General features: G+C 39.4%; 1 long non-coding RNA gene across 10 annotated transcripts; it reads right to left on the minus strand.

Annotated features, from left to right (window-relative positions):
- Positions 1 to 3,189: 3,189 nt before the first annotated feature.
- Positions 3,190 to 9,746, minus strand: LOC120286151. 10 transcript variants are annotated; one of them, XR_005550014.1, is made up of 6 exons: positions 9,026 to 9,744; positions 8,760 to 8,928; positions 8,232 to 8,257; positions 6,617 to 7,657; positions 5,645 to 6,504; positions 5,333 to 5,552 (listed from the first exon to the last, which is right to left on the minus strand). It is a non-coding gene; the product is annotated as an uncharacterized LOC120286151 (long non-coding RNA). The 10 variants fall into 10 exon arrangements; XR_005550010.1 differs by having other exon boundaries at positions 8,206 to 8,257; XR_005550008.1 differs by adding an exon at positions 3,190 to 3,548 and having other exon boundaries at positions 5,476 to 5,552; positions 6,617 to 8,928; positions 9,026 to 9,746.
- Between the last annotated feature and the right edge of the window lie 2,135 nt (positions 9,747 to 11,881).

The raw sequence follows: 11,881 nt of genomic DNA on the forward strand, positions 1-11,881 counted from the left end.
TTAATGTTATCCATCAAGGTCAGTGTTCTAATACGTTCTTTGAAAACTATTTACTCATCAAAAGTTTGGCACATGAAATCCTCAGTTACAGCTCTGACTTCCAAAAGTATAATGTCTATGTTGAGTAAGGACCTTATCTGTGGTTTGATTTGTATGGTTAATTATGACATCCATAAGATTTTTCGTATATCCGATCTCAAATCTTCAACTGTCAAGGTTTTGGTCTTCACAGAGGGAATGGCATCTAACAGCTTCTTTGAAAGCTTAATCTTACTCTGGGAGAAATGGGAGCTGCAGTTGCTCGTTTTGACAAGTCTCATTTTACAGATTATTCTCATTGGTTTAGGCAAGAGAAGAAAGTACTCAGCTGGTAACAAAATTGCATTCGTCTTATGGCTCGCCTATTTATCTGCGGACTCCATAGCAATCATTTCCCTTGGCATCCTCTCACGTAGCCAAGGCAAATGCGGCGATTCTTTCGTAGATCTTGAGTACGTAATAATGGCCTTCTGGGCTCCATTTTTGCTCCTTCACCTCGGTGGCCCTGATACAATTACCGTGTACTCACCGGAAGATAATGAATTATGGCTTCGGCACTTGCTCGGGCTAATTGTCGAGGTTGCAGTGGCAATATACATCTTTGTCAGGTCCATGAAGCCTACTCAGCTCAATTTCTTGGCCATTCCGATATTGGTTGCAGGGTTGATCAAGTACGGCGAAAGGACTTGGGTTCTTAGATCAGCCAGCAGTAAGCAATTCCGAAGATCACTCCTTCCACGTCCTAACCCTGGCCCTAAACTTGTGAAATTTATGGAGTATCTTATTTCAGAAAGAAGCAAGGAGTACCGGGGTGTAGGTGGAGGAGTGTTTCATTTGAAGCCTCTAAATAGCCACTTAAATGAAGAGCGCGATGCATTGATCGTTGCTTGTGAACTTTTCTTCATCTCCAAGCGCCTATTCGCTGATCTCATCCTCAGGTCGAGTCTCTCTGGCAGAGCAGATCATTCTTCCGAGGAATTAGTTACAAAAATGCTTTCAAAGTGATTGAAATGGAACTCGGATTCATGTATGATGTGCTCTTCACCAAAGCCACGATCGTACATCATTTCTGGGGTGGCGTTCTCCGATCGATCAGCTTTTCATCTACTGCTGCTGCTTTAACAGCCTTCTGCCTGATTGATTTGTCTGGCTACTCTTCTGCAAACGTGGGAACCAGTCTAATCTTGCTGGTCGGAGCTATTGGACTTGAGCTATATGCGATTTTTGGGCTCCTTTCATCCGACTGGACAATGATCTGGATGAGCAGGCATGACAATTTAGGAGCAGCAATGAGGGGGTTGATTTCTCGCGTTCTTTCTTTGTCTATCGACAAAAGGTGGTCCAACTGTGTCGCCCAATACAACATGTTATCCTCTTGCTTGGAGGATCGGACGGTCAGGGGCCGTGGACTCCTACATTGGATACACAAACAGCTAGAAGACTACCAAGACGATCAGATGGAGCCAGTTTCAGATTATTTAAAGGAGTCAGTCTTCGAACAGCTCTTGAAGAAGTCAGACGAAACTGGGGATTTCAAACGTCGCGAGGAGTTATGCTCTTATAGAGGTGAAGGGGTGCTCGAAAAGTATGAGGGCCTGGAGAAACTCAGATGGAGCATCGAAGTGGAGTTTGATCAAAGCATCATCCTCTGGCACATTGCAACTGATATCTGTCTCGAGCATGATGAGAGTGGTGACCAGGATCCAGATATCGCGAGTAACTCACGATGAGAAGCAATCAGAGTACTATCGAATTACATGTTGTTCATATTAATGAAGCGTCCTTTCATGTTGCCTGACGGAATCAGCCAAATCAGGCTCCAAGACACCCGCGCCGAGGCCGAGGACTGGGTCCAATATAGGAAAGATAACCTAAACAAGAGCCTCGCTTGCGAGAAACTGCTTGAGGTGGGTACCGCTGAGCCACCGCTCAAAATAGGAACAGGTGGGAGCAAGTCCGTGCTGTACGATGCGTGCAGGCTCGCAGCATCGCTGCAATCACTGGAGACGGGAAACCAAAACAAGTGGGAAGTGATGATCGAGGTGTGGGTAGAGATGTTGCGCTACACCGCGTGTCATTGCCGGTGGAATCATCATGCTCGGCAACTTGGAAGGGGAGGTGAGCTACTCACTCATGTGTGGATTCTCATGACACATCTCGGCATATCTGACCGGTTTCATCCCTCGGGGCAGGGGGCGCGTTTAACTTATGAGGCATAGTGGGTTGGTTTTTGGTGGGGGGATGGGATTTTTGCATTCTCTGTTGAGCTCAATTTCTGAAATGTCTGTGGAATTCGAGAAGCATGGAAATTGAAGAAAGTTTCCTTTTGATTAGCTCTGCAGCTACTATAGCTGCGCAATCAGTAGTGCAGCTGGTGTTGTTTCTTTTGCTTGATCTTTGTCCTTCTTTGTCTTTTTCTTTAGGATTTTTGGTGGGCTGTGTGGGGTTGGAGTGGTACCCTCATTCAATTGCCTTGTATTGGCCATCATGGAGAGTCGTTCTTTTCCTTTTCCCCTGAAAGAAAATAGAAAGGACAATTTAAGTCATCATTTCGATCTTGGTTGGTATCTTGTTTTTCTGTTCAATGCTGGTCTGGAGCACCATAACATGGTACAATGTTCTTTTTTAGGGACTTCAATGTTATTATTCAAAGTTCTAACTTGTCAATTCCGTCCTCTCATCTAATTTGGTCTTATCAAGATGCATTTTTTTAATCTGCCGCTCTATTTATAAAGTTTTTCTAAGCACTTGAATTTTTGCAATAAGGAAGTATTTCTCATGGCACTAGACAAAAATGGTGCAAAATTACTGGATCATTGAGCGCCTTTTGCTACATAGTTAATGTACCTATTCCGATGAAAGATACTTCACATTGGTAAATTGCTTCCCAAATTTTTCTGTTAAATATGCTTAGAGCCTATTTGGTAACTATCCAAACAGGCCTTAACTCTAATTTGTTGTTTTTTGGAATAGTTTTGGAACAGAATTGTGTTTGGTAAAATTTTTATTTCCGAGACTAAATTTTTATTTTTTTGTTCTCGGAAGTAAATTTGGAACATAATCAAGAATAAAAAAAAAAATTGATTCTTATTCCTGGAAACAAATCTAAGAATCAAGCAATTTTTTTCTTCTTCTTCTTCCCTTTTCTCATCACCGCCACCGTTGCGATTGCCGTCCGCCACCGTCCACTGCCCACCGCTGCTGGTCGCCAGCAACCAGTCCAACGAGCTCGCCGGAGACTCGCCAGGCCAGAGCGAAGTCCGACAAAGCTCGGCGGGGCTAGGCATGCCTCGTGATTTGGCAAGGCTGAGCCTCGTCGATGGCCAAGCAGGCCTTGCTTAGCCCCAGTGAGGCTTGCCCAGCCTTGCTGGTAGCCAAGCGGCCTCACTACCATTTGGCCACCGGCAATGCTCGGCCTCGCTAGATCTGGCGAGGCTCGGTTGATGAGGACCGACCTCGCCGAGAGCCGCAACGCTTTGGTGAGGTCGCTGGCACTAGTGACCGGCCACCTTGAAGAAAGAAAGAAAAAAAATAAAATTATTTAAAAATAAAAAAATGATATGAAGTATGAATTGAAATTTTACTATTTATAAAATACATATTTAATTTTGTATTTTAATTTATTATTTAGTATTCATATTTATAGTTTATACTATAGTTTATTATTTACTATTTAATAAAAATTTGATTAGTTAATATGTTTATTATTTAGCATAAATATAATTAATCAATATAATTTCTATAATTTGATAAAATTTTAGAATTTGAATATAAATTTTATGTAGTTACCAAACACATTTCTGTTCTTTTTATATTCTAGAATCAGAAATTTTGTATAGTTACTAAACGCATTTTTTTGCTCAGAAATTGTTCTTGGGAACATAATAAAAAAAATCATTTTTTATCAGAATCTGTTCTCGAGAACAGTTACGTTACCAAACACGGCTTTAATATGCCTCTTTAGAATACTAGAAAGCACGACCATCATTATGATGTTGTTACTGTCCATAATATTTCCCTAGCAATCCTTGAAAGTGGAGTCAAAAGTTAGGGAAGTCCGGCTCATTATTATGAAGGCAGGTCAATTATCCAAACACCTACATTCTTTTAGACTAAATTGAAAAAAAAAACAAAAAAACAAAAAACTTATGACTGAATTGACACAATCATAACAATGTTAGGACTTTTTTGGTAACTTTCTTCTCTTAGATATAAATTATCTAATGAAATCCTCAGTTGCCTTTACTCCTCCCTATGAAGAGAAATGGGCATTTGGACCATTTAAGCGCAAAATTGTGAGTTACATGATATATTCAAAAATGGTAACGTCATCATAATATTGTCATCGAGATAGAATAGAGCAGTTTTGGTAAGGAATGATGGTATTGTCTTGATACAAAATCTATTTGCTTGTATTGCTAGAGGTAGTTTTCCCTCACTTTAAGTCCCACTAAACCACCAACCGAAGCAGATGGTCAAATCACCACCGCTAGTTGTCATTTTCCACTTTAAACCCCTTCGTTTATCTTCAACCATTAATGATTATTTTTTGAAGGGCATAATTGGACTTTCAAAAGAGAGACCAACTTCTATACTTTTCCCTTAATATGCAGTATAGACATAGACATTACCTTCCTTTGCGAGGAAAAAAAGAAACGCTCTGAAATTTGATTTTTAATATTCAGTTTAGAACGGATCAATGGGCAGATCAATCTAATATCGGGTTTAAATATTCAAGCACCAGCACGACTGAAAAAAGAATATTAAACTCAATATAACAGGATAGAGAAGGCCTAGCTTTGGGGACTGGGCTCAAGGAGGAAATGACTGATCCCTTCTCCAACCCATTTGCACTTGGGTTTGGTCCAGTTAAATTTGGTTCTTTCCATAGCCTCTATGCTTTAACCTCACGAAAAGAATTCTCATCTATTGGCTTAGCCCTCCAGATCCCTTCTCCCTGCCCAAATTGGACCTATAATCTACTCGTTTATTCATTCTTAAAGGAGATTCCAAGAAAAATTTCTTATTATGAGCAAGATGGCCTTGTTCCTGCTACCCTTTTCTTTCAGCTAATTAGCTTTTCAATAACATCACAAGTACCATGACCTACTCAATTGCATCGCATCCATCTACCTCATAGCCATTCGGACTTTCCATTCAGTTTAAAATAGTGTGATATGGTACCATCAAAAGTCCTTCCTCCCAATCCCCATGTAGTAAACCGTCTATCTGAATCACAAGACTAAATCACTTCTCCAATATTCATTATGGCCTAAAGTGTTTGCACCACGAATTACTAAATAAATAAGTCTATAACATCAATAGATTATAAGAAAAGAAAATAACATCTTAAGTCATTCCATATTAAAACGTCACCAAAAAGGCTACAGTAAATTGTTACAAGTGACCAGGTTTAGGAGGCAAATTAAAATCTACCTGCCAGTAGGAATTGTATCTTCCTGAAGGATCATTGTCATGCAAGGAATCTGGATTTCTGGGATTTCCATTTGAAGCTGAAAGGTCCACAAGCATCAGAATGAAATGAGATCGAGCATCAAAGAGATAAAGTTTTATAGGTTAAACAAATATCCAAACGATCATGTACCTGTAAAGTTGACAGCAATTATAGAAGCTCAAAAACCACGTGATAATGTAATCAAGAAAGCTGTACTGTTGCTTCTCACAAAATTGATCCATGAAAAGCTGACTCTTTAGAACCTATACAAAGAAGTTATAAACCTGAAAGGGCTCATCAGAATGAAGAGTATTAAACTATTTAAGAATGACACACGCCTTTTCATGGCCATGATGAGAAGCTGGTAAAGTGAAATTTGCAACATTTTTTTCTTTATGAAGTTCCTCCAAGTCTGCCATGGTCTTCTGAAGTTTACTGTAATAAACGAGAAGCAAATTAGCATACAAAAAGCCTAAGTACTACATATTGCATTAGAGTAGGCATTGACCTTATGAGTGCATGGTTCCCAGTAGTATCAAAGTCATAGCAATCAATGACTTATAAATTCTCCTGCAACAAGTCTTACAGTATGCCAAATCACTAGTGCAGTAAATATTAGACAATATGATTGCAGGTTCTGTGTAAAACTTGTCCTTGATAACTTCGGTTTAGCAAATAGTAAGAGAACTCCCAGACTCAACTAGTCTGGAAATTCTCAGAAAAGGATCCTAAGAAGAGGTAACAACAGAGTACAAGACTAAAACAATGAAAAGATATGGCAAGGAACAATATCAAATGGGACCTTTCAAGAGAGTTTTGAAGAGCTTACACTTTTAGAAAAGTTATCTTTGTTTTCCAACTGGGAGCAGCAGAATATTATTTCAACAGCAGTCCTGGAAGCAACAGATTCCTCAGCATGGGCAGTCAAGAGTAACCAGGTTTCTCAAGCCTACTAGTAAATTTTTATTATGAAACGACAGGGTCAAACTCCAACTTTGCTTTGTGACTATCTGGAGAAAATAGAAAGGAGAAGATGCTTATTTAGATGGATTACACTTGTACTTTACTGAACCCATATGCATGGGAATTGACACAATAACAATGAGAGCCAGGAGTAAGTACCTCTGACAGCACATGGCTAGCCTCTACTAAAAACTCTTGGTCCTTCAGCTTTAACGTCTGCACTGAAACCTCCCGATCAAGATTCTATCGAGATTTCTTCTTCTTCACATGGAAAGACAAAAGGCAAATAGAAACCCAAGTAATCTGAATGGACTAGTACATATTTCCCAAATAAGCATGATTGCAAGTCATGATTACTTAAACGCCATTTAACATTCAAATTCCCATGCAAAAATAAGATTGTCCAATGCATTCATTTTGTATTTCCAGAATTCCATGGACATAACATTGTGTAGACTGCAAGACAGATAAACCAATTTACCTGGGAAAGTGTCGTCCTACCACACTTGAACATCAAAGGTAAGAAAAGAGATGAACCCTTGTCTTTATAATTCCTACTTTAGGACAAAACCAAAAATGCAGTTGATCTATAATGATAGTAAAAGTAGCTAGTATATAAGTTGGAGAAACTTTGGAATCAATCTGAGACAACTCCTTATATTACTCCAAACAGTCTCTCCATTTTCATTGAATTTGAGTTAGACCCTAAGGAAGATTGACTGAAATGTGACGTAGAACATAGAATTGCAGTTGGATACATTGTTCATGTATAACCAGGAAAGGCCATGCATAGCTCTGGCTTCACCCATAAAATTCAGAGGGGAAAATAAACCAAAGATAGGAAAAAAGAAACAATGTTATTGAAAATCCAAAAAGAAACATCAAACTATGTGAAATGATTAAAATAACTGACACACCTTCACAGGTACGTTGCAACATTTTGTGTCAACATCATATACATGAAACGTAAACAAACAAATGGTTTTACATAATATAGTCAAGACTAAACACGGGCTGAATAAATTATACTTTGCCATACGTGGAAAGCTCACACCAGATGATGAACAGTCTCAAAGTGATAAGCTTAAAAATTCTTTCAATCCATGCAGGATCCAAACTATTTAATATAACTTTTGTCCTCCCAAGTTCCTCAAGCATTCCTTCTCTTTTCCTCAACTACACAGCTACCATTGGATCATTCTACAAGAAACCATTGATCAAAGTTCATAAACCTTTAAGCAAGCTCGAATTTGGGCAGAAAAGAAGGAAACACAAACATGCAAAAATCTACAGGAATTAGTCATTTATTGTAATTATGAGCTACTTAACTATATCAGTTCAGGTTTCTTACACAACCTGAAATTTGATCAAGAGTAATTTGATCAAGAGTATATATGCAAGTTTTGACAAAAGCTGAAGTTGCTCTTGCAGAAATTTTGGCAGAAGAGATTTGCCACACACAAGTTATGCAGAAAATAGCATGACATATGCATGCAAAGACAGTCTTATAAATAACAGGCACCAACCAGAAATGCATACATCATACACTGTGATGTCCTAAATTTTTGCAAGCATAAGAAGACAGAAAATCAAGTTTTAAGTTATGTAGTTGAAATTTTACTTCAGAAGAAGAAGAAGTTACACCCTTCTATGACAACCAAATAAAAAAGAACCAAGAAGATCCCACGTGAATGTGAAAGCAAGATGCAGACAAAATAGAAAAACTACATACTAGTAGCAAGATGTACCTGAAAATGCTAATGAAGTTTCTCACCTTTGACATGACGTCAGCCAGGATAACTGCAGCATAGACAATAACACACATCTTACAAACTATGGGCATTGAATTTCAAGATTGACGCCCATGATTACACTATTTGCATCGCAGGAAGTTTGTTGTTGAAAAGTATGATATGCTTAATTTGTACTAGCTCTTACCCAGATATCCTATTCACATCTATGCTTAATCAGCGACGCCAAGTTTAGATTTTGAAAGGTGACACATAATTCAGATAGTAACTTTGTTTCTGAAAAATGAACATTGTCAAGGAGTACAAGTGCAAAGCTTAGTTAGACTATGTCTAAACCATCACCCCTTTTGAACAAACTGATGCAAATCATTCCCACTAAATTTGCAGTGGCATGCGATTCTTGTCATTTGCATGAGTTTCGACAGGTCATAGCTCGCAAGGCAGACTAATATTTTGGTTTGAAGAAAATAAAAGAAATCCCCTTAAGTCAAGTCTAATGAGGAAAACAAGAAGAAAACTCCAATTAGACGAGCACGTTGGAAACACATCACCAGAAGTTGTTTGATAATACAACATCAATTAGTCCAGTGGCGAGGTTTGAGGAGAATCCCCACTGTGAAGAATGCTTCTCAGTTTTTCTGCTAACAATCCTCTGATAGACTGGTTTCTTCTGGCCAAATCATTGTCTCGCCCGACAATGCCGACAACGTTGACTCAGGTCTGAAGAAAACGAAGATATCACCACAGTATATCACAACAGCGACAGTGAATGCATGCATCATGCATGATATAATTTCACATTTAAAAAAGCGCAAACCTCAATTTGCGAGAAGAGAGCGGGTTGACTGCGAGCTCGGAAGAGGTGGTCGACGGCGTCGTTGTGCACGCCACCGTTGCCTCCTCCTCTCACATCCGAAAAAGCAACACCCCATTTTCTCTCTCCTCTCTCCCTCCTTCCTCCCGTCTCTCGATCAAACTCCAATTTCAACCCCTTTGCCGATTCGATCCACTCCCACAAATCCCTCTCGAAAAACCCCCGTCATCGACCGCTTCTCGTCTCTCCCCCTGAAAAGCCCAAATTTCACAGAGAACTGCTCCTGTTGGATATTGTCGCGCCCACTCTCTCTCTCTATCTGCCTTTAGCGCGGGGGATCGGTCGTTGCGACTCGATCGAAACTACGACGGCCTTATCCGAATCTACAAAACGAACCCACGTCGAACGATCCGCGTGCAGAGCGACGGGGCCTGAAATCGGTTTCCTCTTGAAGGGCCGCCAATGGCGTCGGAAGTGAATCAAGCTCAAGGCTTTGCGTGTGTTCTGGGATTCTCGAAGAAGTTCGTTGCCATATAGAGAGATAAGAGCTCGGTTCGACGTGTGCTGATCTCCCCCATTCGACGACATTCCATAACATGATGACCATGACCAGGATGCCGCATCATCTCCTTTGTTGAGGAAGCAGGGGATCGAGTAGAGAGGAAAGTTAGACCCGTGATGATGACCTGTGACGCTTCTCACTGTAGAGCGGAACAGCTGAGAAAACATAGGGTGCACCTCTTATGCCACCTCATTTTTTGTAATAGGCCATAGATTGCGCGACACGTGTCCCTCGCTGGGCCCACCGGCCCCCTTTTCTGTTCACGGTCTCTCTCTCCCGCCTCCCTGCTGGCTTTCCGTCGCCTTGTTTTAGGCTGATTTCTTTCTTGAATTTTGCAGAGGGGGCACGAAGAGCTATGGCAACAGCGTGAGGTTTTCACATTCTTGCCTACGCTTATGTTAGCATGAAAGCATTAGTAATTAAAATCTTTTAATTCATGATTTAAAGATTTCATTTTGCATGTGCAAGCCGCACTAGCACAAAACAATTTATTACGTAACTTATGAGATCCACATATAACTTTCGACTCTCAAACTGGAAATCCTCTAATATCTTAATTATTCGCATCAATTATGAGAATCGTAAATTTCATATTCTCGTTAGTAACATGTCGAATATATTGGCAAATTGCAGATTTGACTAGGGAGGCTAGCAATTTGTTGGTTCCCAAGGTTTAAATTTTGCCTTAATTCATGTTAGTATCACGGTTGGTGAATCCTCCCGTACTCATGACACTTGTGAGCGGTGTTTGAGATTATCTAGTGAAGAGTAAAGAGGCAGAAGGTACGAATACAATTGGTCCGTGGGAGTGGCGTTAGGATAGTTGGTGCTAGGAATTCTAAGATATAAGGATTATATCACTTAGGAGCTTTGAAGGTAGGGTTAGCTTTCTGTGCACAAACTAGTCGGAAGCTGATGTTGTTCTCCAGACAAGGCCATGATAGGCCGAAACCAGTTGTTGAGCCTAAAGAGATCTGCTATCTCACTCGATGGACTAGATGTCCAAGCGAAGCTAGGCATGGTACAATCTCGTATAGAGAAGCATTTATTGTATTGTTTGCTGGAACAGCTATAGAAAGAAGGTTGGCTCGGCGAATTCCGCTCGCCAGGCACCATACAGGTTGTTCCGCGGCCAAGGAAATTGTCAACCCATGACATTAGCATGAAACATGAAAATCATCCCTCAAATTCTACAAACTTGTCTATTGAAATAGCAAGTTTTTAACACTTTTTGATAGATTATTTCCTTTAAAATATAATCTCCCTTTCCGTATAAAAATGGAACCAATGATTTTTGGTCTTGTTCTTGGTTTCGAGGGAGAATTGGACTGGACCAACTCTTTAAAAAAAATATTTTCTTATGTTTTTAAAAATATTAATAAACCCTATAATAGTAACAACTCTAGTTTTTTTTTTTAGGTTAAATGGCAAGTTCCATTAGACTAGACCAACCGGTTCAGTTTGTCTACTCCCCTGTCCAAATAGTGGGAAGCGATCCTCCCAGTTCGGTTCCCGATTCTTAGGTGGGACTAGACTGGACTGTGAATCGATCACCCCTATGCAACATTGGTAGCTTGCTGGAAACGATAATGATCACGCAATCTAAGACGTTCTTCTTTCACAATCATCAATATTCTCCTCATAAAAGAACAATCCCACAAACAAGTATACTAATGTCAATGGGGAACATAGTGGGAGGGTTCAATGTAGTCTCTTAAATACCAAAAGCAATGAGCATTTCAGACAAACCAACCTAGATGATTTCAATGCCACCTGATATCAAAGCCTGATGTTCGCCAAATTTTGCTGAATCTAACTCAAAAGTTGGTCTTACAACGCACATATCTACAAGGGGAAAATAACATAGTATAGATACACAATTTAGTACTATGTAACAAAAGAACCAGATGACTGATAAGAAAAGAAATTCCATTATATTTTATAGGTCGACGATAAACTCAAGGTGCAAAGCTCCTCTTGCATTTGTGTGCAAAAACCACTAAAAGTCCATTAATTCGCGACTTATGATATGAGTTTTTAACTTGCAAGTCATTTTTATTTATGAGTCGTCATTAATTAATTTGGGGTGAGTCGATTAGAAATCTAAATAAAATATTAAGAGAAATATTTTACTCCTACGCATTCAAAGAAACTAAGATTAAGAATTTGATCATACTAAGTATCAACAAATGTTCTTTTGATACTTAATTTTGTTTAAAGTTTGAAGTTTGATTTTTTTTTGACAAATTTTTCATGCATTAAAAAAACTCCAAAAAAACATTTTTAGGCCTTCTCTA

Source organism: Eucalyptus grandis, chromosome 3 (genome assembly GCF_016545825.1).
Source record: "Eucalyptus grandis isolate ANBG69807.140 chromosome 3, ASM1654582v1, whole genome shotgun sequence".
Classification (NCBI taxonomy): domain Eukaryota; kingdom Viridiplantae; phylum Streptophyta; class Magnoliopsida; order Myrtales; family Myrtaceae; genus Eucalyptus; species Eucalyptus grandis.